Source organism: Myotis daubentonii, chromosome 1 (assembly GCF_963259705.1).
Source record: "Myotis daubentonii chromosome 1, mMyoDau2.1, whole genome shotgun sequence".
In the NCBI taxonomy this organism is placed as follows: Eukaryota; Metazoa; Chordata; class Mammalia; order Chiroptera; family Vespertilionidae; genus Myotis; species Myotis daubentonii.
The window spans coordinates 22,012,493-22,023,849 of record NC_081840.1 but is presented as its reverse complement, the minus strand read 5'-3'; positions in this window follow the sequence as shown (position 1 = coordinate 22,023,849).

Here is an 11,357-nt window from a genome sequence, read left to right as displayed (position 1 = left end):
TTTTTAAAATTTGTATTTTAATCCTTTTAAGTTTATTTAAAATTTTGTGGGGTTTGTGTCTTAATACAAAATTGGCTGATTTGGGGGCAAGTTCCTGATATCTTTAATGTTTCAGATCTTCTAAACTAAATGTAAATCCTCTCACTTCAGACTCCCTGTGCAAGTAACTTGGTAGATGAAATGCGGAGACTTTTCTATTTGGGAATCATTTATTTAGGGTTAAGTTGACATGGTCAAAATATGTTGTGACTGAACACAAATCAAAAGCTATCAATCATATACAGTAGTCTGTTGATGCTTACTTGATTCACATAATTTTCCAGAAGTTTTAACTTGATTCAGATATCAATAACTAAGTCAGAAGTTCATTGACAAAGATAAAATCTTAAATTTTCTAGATGGATTTATTTCCCTAATGAAAGAATTCTAAGAGTTGCTTGGGCAAACCAAGATAAATGCCAGTTCATCTGGAGACCAAGCATGAACTCTGAATTGGGTTGACTAAAAAGTTCATCCTAGCTTAACTTACTTTGGAGGCTACTCAGCTTTTTGTTAAGTATTATATCTTCCTAACTATGCAGATTTGCAGGTACAGTAGGTCCTCGGGTTACGTCGGAGACTTGTTCCTACGGCGCAACATAACGCAATTTTCGCCGTAAGTGGGAACCCACCTACATAAGCACCTAGGTCACTCACATGGAGCACATACACAGCAGTAATGAAGTGAAACAGTAAAAAAAATTTAAAAGGTAACAATTCCTGACCTTTACTTATGGTAAATAAATAATAAAAAACATAAAGCACATATGTACATATGTCAAAATGACAGAACTTCTTTTTTTTTTTTTTAATAAATAAATGGGAGATGGCGACGTAACCACGAAACAACCTACGTCAAGTCTGACGTAACCCAATGACTGCCTGTAGTTTGGTAATAATAGGTGTCTACTGCCTGGCATACTACTAGGATTGTAAAAAGCAACAGGTTGTCACAGTGTTTTGTTTGTTTTTTGGGTCTTAATGATCATTCAAATAATATATAGAACATTACCATTCTCATTTCTTCCCTCCCCCTTCTTTTTTCCTTTCTAACCCCCTCCCCCTTTTCACGTTTCTTTCTAATTTTTCCAAAGGTACCTTCCTATTATAAGGAGTTTTACTGAAAATTTTATCAATTGCTTCATCCGTATTTCTATTCTCTTATGGCATGGGATATATATTGTGAGGGTGTGTTTCACTACAGTTTCATCACGTGTAGGCTTGTGTGTCCACCCCCATCTTCCTCCCACCCTCCATCCCCATCTCTGACTTGGCATCTAATAATATGTTCTCCATTTCTGTAATTTTATAATTTAAAGACTTACATAAATGAGATCATATAGTATTTAACACTTTGGTATTGGCTTTTTGGCTTTATTCACTTGGCGTAATTCCCTTGACATTCATTCAAGTTGTTATATGTATTGTTCCTTTTTGTTGCTCATAGCATCCCATCCCATTCTCTTTTACTATAGCTGTAGAATATGTTACTTTATGTTCTTCCCATAATTTAATATACCTGGTCTCTACTGATGGGTATTCATGTTCTCTTTTGCTCTTATAAATTGTGAATTTCATGTATTGTCATCACTCTGCAACTTCCTATACTTGTCTAATTTCTGTCAATGAAGGAACACAACTAATGGCATCCTGTACATATACTGTACGTGTACTGTATGATGTACCGTTTCCTCAACTCTCCCTGTAGATTCCTGTTTTACTGCCTCCCTGTTATCCATACTTTAATAATGATAACTGTATTAAGGCCCAGCTCTCATGATACCTTCTCCCTAAAGCTGTTTCTGATTTTCCTCTCTTGCTCCCTCTCTCCAGTTCTTACAGAGCTTTGCCTGTATTTGTCCTTGATCTTAATTTGCATTCCTAGTAGAGTAACTTATATACCTGCCTAGTCTATCTTCCCCATCCCTTCCCACTCTTAAATACAAGCTCCCAGATATCTGTTATGTACATTTGATGCTCAACAAGCTTATTTAGAATTGATGATGTGGTAAATTTAAATATAGGTTAATACATGTGTAATTTATAAAACTCCAACTCTTGTGTTTGTTTTTTCACTGCCTCTATCTTTCAGTTGGTGGCATATCCACAAGTATTATATAAACTGGACATCACAAATTCAAATGCTTGCTATGGACAGGAAGATGTAATTGGGAGAATTGGCCAATAGTTTCATAACAGCATGTAATATTCCTTCATCAGAAGCATACTTTGCTTGCAAATTAGACATGTAAAATATTCTTTATTCTATGGAAAAATATCCTCTTTCCCATTTTCCTTGAAACATTTTGACAATCTGTGTATCTTTAGTTTTCCCACTTTGGGTAGAGCTAAAGTACAAGTATCAATTTTCTAATTGACACTACTACTAGTATAAGCAAAACAATAGCAGAAGCAGAATGATAATGGCAACTGACTCTCAAGCTCAGTGTTAGGGAGCAATGGGGCATGGTAGGGTTTGAGGTGATGCAGAGTGCTTGCCCTATCTCAATGAAATAGTTCTTCTCCGGGCGGAGGTTGCCATAAGCAAAGTAGACCCAGTGTTACCAACTGAGGATAAAGTGGAAATCTGGATTTTTATGTGAAATGGCCTTTTCAAAATACTATGGGGACAATATAGTAAAGGCAAAACAAGTCACCTCTGGAGGCCACATAGTACCTACAGGCCATCATTTTGGGGCTCTGGCATATACCATAAAGGATATTCCATAACAATTCTGAAAGACAATTGTTGCAAAGATATCTATAGGAGAGGAAGCCCCCAGTTATATGGATTGTAAATATTTTGACTAACACCTTTTAATTGATATTTTGGAATGAGCAATTCTGTTTTCATTGAGTGAGATGGCAAAACATATATAATATACAGATGTTGAATTTGCAGTGGGTTGGTTGGTTTGTTTTGTTAATCCTCACCCAAGGATATTTTTTCATTGATTTTTAGAGAATGGAAGGGAGAGGGAAAGACAGAGAGAGAAACATCAATGTGACTCTCTCACATAGGTTGGTTGCCTCCTGCACATGCCCCTGCTCTGCCACAAGCTATGTGCCCTTGACTGGAATTGATCCTGAGATCCTTCAGTGCTGTGGCCAATTCTCTATCCACTGAGCAAAACTGGCTAGAGCTGCAGTGAGTTTATTTTTGTCCATTGCTTTCTTTTAAATGGAAGCATATACATTACTCCCTCTTTGGGTAACATCCATTTATCAAGATGCAGGTAAGCACCTAGTGTGTGCTCAAGTAAATAGTGGTCACACACCTATCCCAGAGAAAGAAGACGGCAAGAATTCCCTCCGGTAAAGTAGAGCAGCTGAACAGCCACACCTGGATGTGAATTTGACCAGAATATCCTGCTCTTGACTCTCCATTGCTTTCTACTAATTTCCACCGGGGAAAAAGGGTGTGTGTCATTTTTCTGTTGGTGCCTGTGTCAAGGTGGGTATACCTTTGCTGTGTTTGGTTTCTTAAAGTACTTTTTGGGCATTACCTTTTCTCAATTCATTTCAGCCATAAAATATGAATTCATACTTATTATTTATGAAATGTAAATACTACAAATAACACACACTCCTCCATTGAGCAATAGGCATCTTAAAATCTTAGAGGTAATTGCTATTACCGTTTTGTTTTTTTTTTGTTTTTTTTTTGTTTTTGTTTTTTTTTTAAATATATTTTATTGATTTTTTACAGAGAGGAAGGGAGAGAGATAGAGAATTAGAAACATCGATGAGAGAGAAACATCGATCAGCTGCCTCCCGCACATCCCCCACTGGGGAAGTGCCTGCAACCCAGGTACGTGCCCCTGACCGGAATCGAACCCGGGACCCTTCAGTCCGCAGGCCGACGCTCTATCCGCTGAGCCAAACCGGCTTTGGCGCTATTACCGTTTTGGAATGTGGTTTTGCAAACCTTTTTTGTGCATTTATAAAACATATATATCTATGAGGATATAGTTTTACTATTTATCACGAGTGATAGTCTTAAATGTTCTGCATATCCACTATGTCTTGTGTGTATGTGTGTATACTCATATATGTGTATATATTCCATGATATGTACCTAACCTAGGTTATTTTTCCTTATTTTTGACAGTTTTCCAGTGTTATAATAATGTTCCATTGAACATCCTTGTAAATGTCCCTTTTAGGCATGTTCTCCAGTTTTCTGGGGAAAATACAGAAAAAATTGAATTACTGGGTTATAAGGGAAGCAACTTCTTTTATGTCTTAATAATTATCCACATGTGTGTTTTAGAGAGAGTCCTAATGTCCATGGTATGAAGAATTCTTATATTTTAAAATTCCAGTTTTATATGCTGCTCTCATTTGAATTGTGCTCTTTAAATCAGCTGGAATTGATATGGATAAGCAAACTAGGTTCTATCTAAATAGTAGCCATATTCAAACCTAATAAGGTTATGGGAATAGGTGCTGTGTTTCAATGATAGGGAAATTAAATTGCCAATTGAGGAGATAATCTCCCTTAATCATGAAGTTCTTTTTCTCAAGTTTTTCTCTGATCCTTTTGGAATTATGACAGCTGGATACACAGGTGCTGTGAATATGTTTTCACATCACACATTTTTAATACTAGTTTTAGTAATTGTGAAAATAAAGGTTTTAATACTGTACCCTTGTTTGTGAGAAAAAAGTTTAGTGAAGTCTGGAATACCCACTTTTCTTGAGAGGATCTAGTTCATTTAATTACTAAACCTTTTAAAGAATATTCTTTACACAGATAACTATTATCAGAAGTTAAAGATGGGACATCACTACAGATCCCATGGATATTAAAAGGATAACAAAGGAACAACTCTTTGCCCACAAATTTGATAATGTAGTTGAAATGGACCAATTTCTTGAAAGACATGTCTTCCAAACACAAGAAAAAATAGACAACTTGAAGAAATTGAATTAATAATTATTAACCTTCCAAAAGAAAACATCAGGCCCAGAGGGGTTCTACCAAGCATTTAAGAAAGAAATTATACCAATTATCTGTGATCTCTTTCAGCCAGCCATAGCCTCAGAGCTTAGGGTGCCAGTGATGGCAACAGAGTTTCAATTATAGAAGCTAAAAAAAACCCAGATAACTGCTTTCAGCCAGCCACGGCCTCAGAGCTGGAGCCGGGCCTCAGAGCTGGAGCCGGCTCTCAGCTCCAGTGACAGCTATAGAAGCTAAATAAATCCCAGAATAAAAAAAAAAAAGGCTGGGAGCTTCAGTCGCCCGCCAGCCTGAAAACGGCCCTCAGCCCCTCACCCAGACTGGCCAGGCACCCCAGTGGGGACCCCCACCCTGAAGGGGGTGTGACCAGCTGCAAACAGCCATCAGCCCCTCACCCAGGCTGGCCAGGCACCCAAGCGGGACCCCCACCCTGATCCGGGACACCCTTCAGAGCAAACCAGCCAGCCCCCACCCGTGCACCAGGCCTCTATCCTATATAGTAAAAGGGTAATATGCAAACTGACCCTAACAGCAGAAGGACTGGGAATGACTGGTCACTATGACACACACTGACCAACAAGGGGCAGATGCTCAATGCAGGAGCTGCCCTCTGGTGGTCAGGGTGCTCTCACAGGTGGGAGCTTTACTCAGCCACAAGCCAGGCTGATGGCTGCCAGTACAGCAGTGGTGGTGGGAGCCTCTCCTGCCTCCTCAGCAGCACTACGGATGTCTGACTGCAGCTTAGGTCTGCTACCCACTGGCAAGTGGACATCCCCCGAGGGCTGCTGGGCTGCCAGAGGGATGTCTGATTGCCATCTTAGGCCCAATCCCCCGGGGAGCAGGCCTAAGCCAGCAAGTGGTCACCCCCGAGGGGTCCCAGACTGCGAGAGGGCACAGGCTGGGCTGAGGGATCCCCTACCCCCAAGTGCACAAATTTTTGTGCACCGGGCCTCTATTATATAAAAGGTTAATATGCTAGGTGTCCGTCTGGGTAATGATGTCACATAGTAACGCCCGGCTTCCTGTCCTTAGCAACGACTTGCTTTATAGCCAGGTGCAAACATTTCACACTTTAACCAAATGTCTGTGAAATGTTTTCCCGAGCCTCATCTCATTTGATCCTCACAGAAGTCCTGGAGTAGGTATATAGGAGACTTGGTGGAATCCTATCTTCTTTTCATTAGCCGGAAAACAGAGATTCAGGAAGCTTAGAAACTTGACCCGACTGAAAAGAAGTAAGAAATGTTAGACCTTGAAAATGACTTCAGGTCTTCTCACTGCACAAAATATAGTCAAACACTGCTACAGGTAAATATTTTACCCTTTGTTCTCCCTGCGTGATCTACAATAATAATCTACTTCGTGTTGATATTTACTGCTGTGTTGCTGACAATTACCTGAAAAAGAAGTTGGGGTCACTGGGCTGGATAAAGCTTAGGTAAATCAGAAAGCAGGTCTAGAGAGACGGAAGATGGCGGCGATATAGGCAGAGGCGTCCCAGGTCGTGTCCAGGAGCAAATGGAATGATGGAATGAGCAGCTGAAACTAGTAACACCCACACCGAATTGGCGAAATTGCTCAGCTGGTGAGACGGTTTGCAGCCGGGAAGAGCAGAACTCCCCTGGAAAGGTAAAAAAAAACAGGGATTTTGGGCAGGAAAGTTTGCCAGACCTCTGAGCCCAGAGGGTCGGAGGGAGACCGTGTGGCAGACAGCCGCGTCCCTTGGGACAGGCACAGCACCTGACGGGGGAAAGGAGAACCGCGGGATTCCTGGCACCGCCAGGGAAATTGAGAGCTGGGTTCTGTGATCACGGAGGACTGAGCCTAAAGGGGGCAGCCTGAAGAGCTGACCTGACCATGCAGTCCCAGTAAGAGAAGAAGCTTACAGAAACCAAGCCTTCCCCGTTTCCGTGGCCGGCGTTTGTTTGTTTGTTTTCACTGAATCCTGTTCATGGGACATTTCGGATACAGACACTCACCTGTGCTGAAGAGAGGGAGAGTGTGCGGAGGAGTGGAATCTGGGGAGAGACTGGGGAGAGAGGGGGAGCCGGGAGAGGTGGCAGCGAATTGAGTGCTGAGACACCCCTGAGCCCAGGACTGGGGCAGCCATTCTCTCCAGAGAGTGAGACTCCTCCCCCCAGCCCCCAGGCAAGGAGCACAGCCACACCCAGATTCCACCCTGTACGAGATCAAGGATTAAGATAACCTGATCAGTCCCTGGGAGTTAACAGGGTCTGGCCTATAGGGGGATTTTCAATCCCAGCAACAACACAGCGCCGGTAACTAACTATTACGCAGTCAGCTCTGGGCAGTGAACTTCCACTGGACAGAGAGGCCCTATAGCCTCAGAGGCCAACCCCAGAACACTGCCGCCCAGAGGCTGACCCACAAACTGACTCTTTGCTAAACACAAAATAAGGCAGTCTGGGAAATAAATGCGGCCTGCTTTACAATAAGGACCGTGGTTTACAACACAGAGGAACAGTATATCGCAGGGAAACTCAACACTCTCCTGAATACCTGGCAGGTCTAAGGCGAGCCACACTGAAGAATAGAAAAACCGAAGGACCTTCACTACTGCAATTTTTTTTTTCTTTTTTCACCTTTTAACTAAGAAACCAAATTTTTTTCTTTTTTTTTTTTTTCTTCTTTTTCCATCAACTGATTTTACCCTTTTAATTACTACCTTCTTATTTTTTTTAATCTTTATTGTTCAGATTATTACATTTGTTCCTCTTTTTCCCCCCCCCATAACTCCCCTCCTCTCAGTTCCCGCCCCACCCTCCGCCCTCACTCCCCACCCACTGTCCTCATCCATAGGTGCACGATTTTTGTCCAGTCTCTTCCCGAATCTACCACACCCCTTTCCCCCCCAAGAATAGTCAGTCCATTCCCTTTCTATGTTCCTGATTCTATTATAATCACCAGTTCATTCTGTTCATCAGATTATTTATTCACTTGATTCTTAGATTCACTTGTTGATAGATGCATATTTGTTGTTCATAATTTGTATCTTTACCTTTTTCTTCCTCTTCCTCTTCTTAAAGAATACCTTTCAGCATTTCATATAATCCTGGTTTGGTGGTGATGAACTCCTTTAGCTTTTCCTTATCTGTGAAGCTCTTTATCTGACCTTCAATTTTGAATGATAGCTTTGCTGGATAAAGTAATCGTGGTTGTAGGTTCTTGGTATTCATCACTTTGAATATTTCTTGCCATTCCCTTCTGGCCTGCAAAGTTTCTGTTGAGAAATCAGCTGACAGTCATATGGGTATTCCCTTGTAGGTAACTGGGTTCCTTTCTCTTGCTGCTTTTAAGATTCTCTCTTTGTCTTTTGCTCTTGGCATTTTAATTATGATGTGTCTTGGTGTGGTCCTCTTTGGATTCCTTTTGTTTGGGGTTCTCCGCGCTTCTTGGACCTGTAAGTCCATTTCTTTCACCAGGTGGGGGAAGTTTTCTGTCATTATTTCTTCAAATAGGTTTTCAATATCTTGGTCTCTCTCATCTTCTGGCACCCCTATAATTCTGATGTTGGTACGCTTGAAGCTGTCCCAGAGGCTCCTTACACTATTTTCGCATTTTTGGATTCTTTTTTCATTTTGCTTTTCCCATTGGGTGTTTTTTGCTTCCTCGCATTTCAAATCATTGACTTGATTCTTGCGCTCCTCTGGTCTGCTGTCGGGAGTCTGTATAATATTCGTTATTTCAGTCCGTGTATGCTTAATTTCTAGTTGGTTCCCCAATATAACATCGAGGGTCTCATTAGATTTCTTGAGGATCTCACAACATTTATCGGCGGTCTCACCAGTCTTTTCGAGGGCCTTACTAAGTTTATCGGCAGCTTCTAGACAGTTCTTAAGAGACCTTAAAAGTGTGGTTCTGAACTCAATATCCTCCATTGACAGTTTTGTCCTGTTTCTTTGTCTCCGCATTTTTTATGCTTTCTTGGTACACCCCCTAGTGGTCTTTGTGTGCAGTCTTGTTGCCTTTAAGCCTTGATTGATGTCGGCAATACCGGGGGTGAGTTGACCTCCAGGCTAACTGGCTATGAGAGTCCGCTGGGTCTGCAGTGGGAGGGCTTCTGTGCTGGATCTCTAAGGCGGTGCTAATCTAGCCTTTGCCTGAGGCTATCCGGCAAATGGTTCTGCGCAGGGCTTGGGCGGGGCGGGTCCCAGGGGATCTACAGGGCTGGCCGGAGCGAGCAGTTATGGCTGCTCTCAGTTCCTTCCCCAGGGGCTCTGCCTCTCAGAGTCCCAGCAATGGCTGCAAACCTCGGAGAGAAAGCTGCCTTCGAGTTCCGACCGAAGCCAGACAGTCCCGCTTCTCCCGTTTGAGTCTTGCTCCCCAGAGACTCGCCTGGATCTGGAGCTCAGAGTCTGAAACTCCCTCCCGATTGAAAACAACAACCGCGCCCTCCACCACCAGCCCGCTCCGCGCGCGCACTCCGCACCTGAGTATTTCACTTCAGCACTGCGCCTCCTCTGAGTCTGGGTATGATATTCTCTTTCCTCCTAGTTGTAGAATTTCCACTCAGCCAGCCTTCCTGTGGTTTTGGATGATGTCCGTTCTGTCCTTTAGTTATATCTCTGAAGTGGTTGTTCGAGGCAGCGATCTCCTGCGTTAACCTACGCCGCCATCTTGGTTTCTCCTACCTTCTTATTTTTAACCAGTATTATTACTGCTACCATTTTACCATTTTTTAAAGTGCCATTTTATTTTCTCTTTATTTTATTTTGGGATTAGTGTTCTCCATTCTATTTTCATCGTTATATTATTGGTTGTTTCTAGTTTGCATTCATCTCCAGGGAACTGTTGCTGGAATTTGTTGGGATTAATGGCTGTTCTATAGGAGTATTCTCCTCATATAAAAAGTCTCTTCCCCTCTTCCACTTCATTCTCTCTTTTCGCTCTATTTTTTTTTCTTTTCTTTTCTCGCTTTTATTTTCCCCCCTCCTTTTTCCCAATTTTATTTTTGCACTCCTTTTTTTGGTCCCTACTTTTCTTTTCTTTTTTCTCTTTTATCTTTTTCTCTTCCTTCTTCCTTATCCCCTAATTCTCTTAATTCGGGTGGTCACCTTTATTTGGGGTTATTAATATCGTGAATATATTTGTGTATAGTGCCTGGTACGTGGTGCCTTGTTGTGTTGTATTTTGTGCCTTTAAATCAGCGCAGCAGACCCAAGCAACAGCAACCTCCTGAACACCACATCCTCTGCTGAGGAACAGCAGCTGTACGTGAAACCTCGCCCCACCAGCCAGAAGAGCCACCACAGCTGTGAACAGCACCCACCAGAGGAGCTGCTGCCAACTGAAGAGCAGCTGCTACCGCAACCGCCCGAAGAGCAACCACAGACCAAGGAGTCACTGCCACCAAGGGAGCAACCACTGAACGACTCAACGTCTAGATATGTCAGTGAGATGAAACATGGGTAGACAAAGAAACCCCCAAAGGAAAGAGAAGGAGGACTCTCCAGAAAAGCAGCTAAGTAATACAGAGGCATGCAACATGACAGAAAAAGAATTCAGAATAAGGGTCCTAGAGTGCATTAACCGGATGGAGGAAAAAATCGACAACCTCTGCAAGAAGCAAGAAGAAACAGATGAAAAAATCGACAACCTCTGCAAGAAGCAAGAAGAAACAGATGAAAAAATCGATAACATATGGAAGAAGCTAGAAGAAACAGATGAAAAAATCAACAACTTAAGTAAGACCCAAGAAGAAATGAAGAGTGATATGGCTGCAATGAAAAACTTCATTGAAAGTATCAACAGTAGACTAGGAGAAGCGGAGGACCGAATTAGTGAATTAGAAGACAAGGAAGCAAAACACACCCAAAATGTACTGCAATTGGAGAAAAAAATTAAAAGACAGGAGGAGAGCCTAAGGGAGCTTTGGGACAACATGAAACGAAACAACATACGAATAATAGGAGTATCAGAACAACAGAAGGATGAACAAGGATTAGAAAACCTATTAGAAGAAATAATATCAGAAAACTTCCCTGAGGTGGGGAAGAAAAAAGTCACACAAGCCCAGAGAGTCCCAAACAAGGTGAACCCGAAAAAACCCACACCAAGACACATCATAATTACCATGGCAAATGTTCAGGACAAAGAGAGAATCTTACAGGCTGCAAGAGAGAGACGGAAAGTTACATACAAGGGATCTCCCATTAGATTGTCAAATGATTTCTCAACAGAAACACATCAGGCCAGAAAAGAATGGACTGAAATTTACAAAGTGATGCAAAGCAAAGGACTGAATCCAAGAATACTCTATCCAGCAAGGCTATCATTCAAACTTGAAGGGGAAATAAGAAGCTTCACAGACAAAAAAAGGCTAAGGGAGTTTATC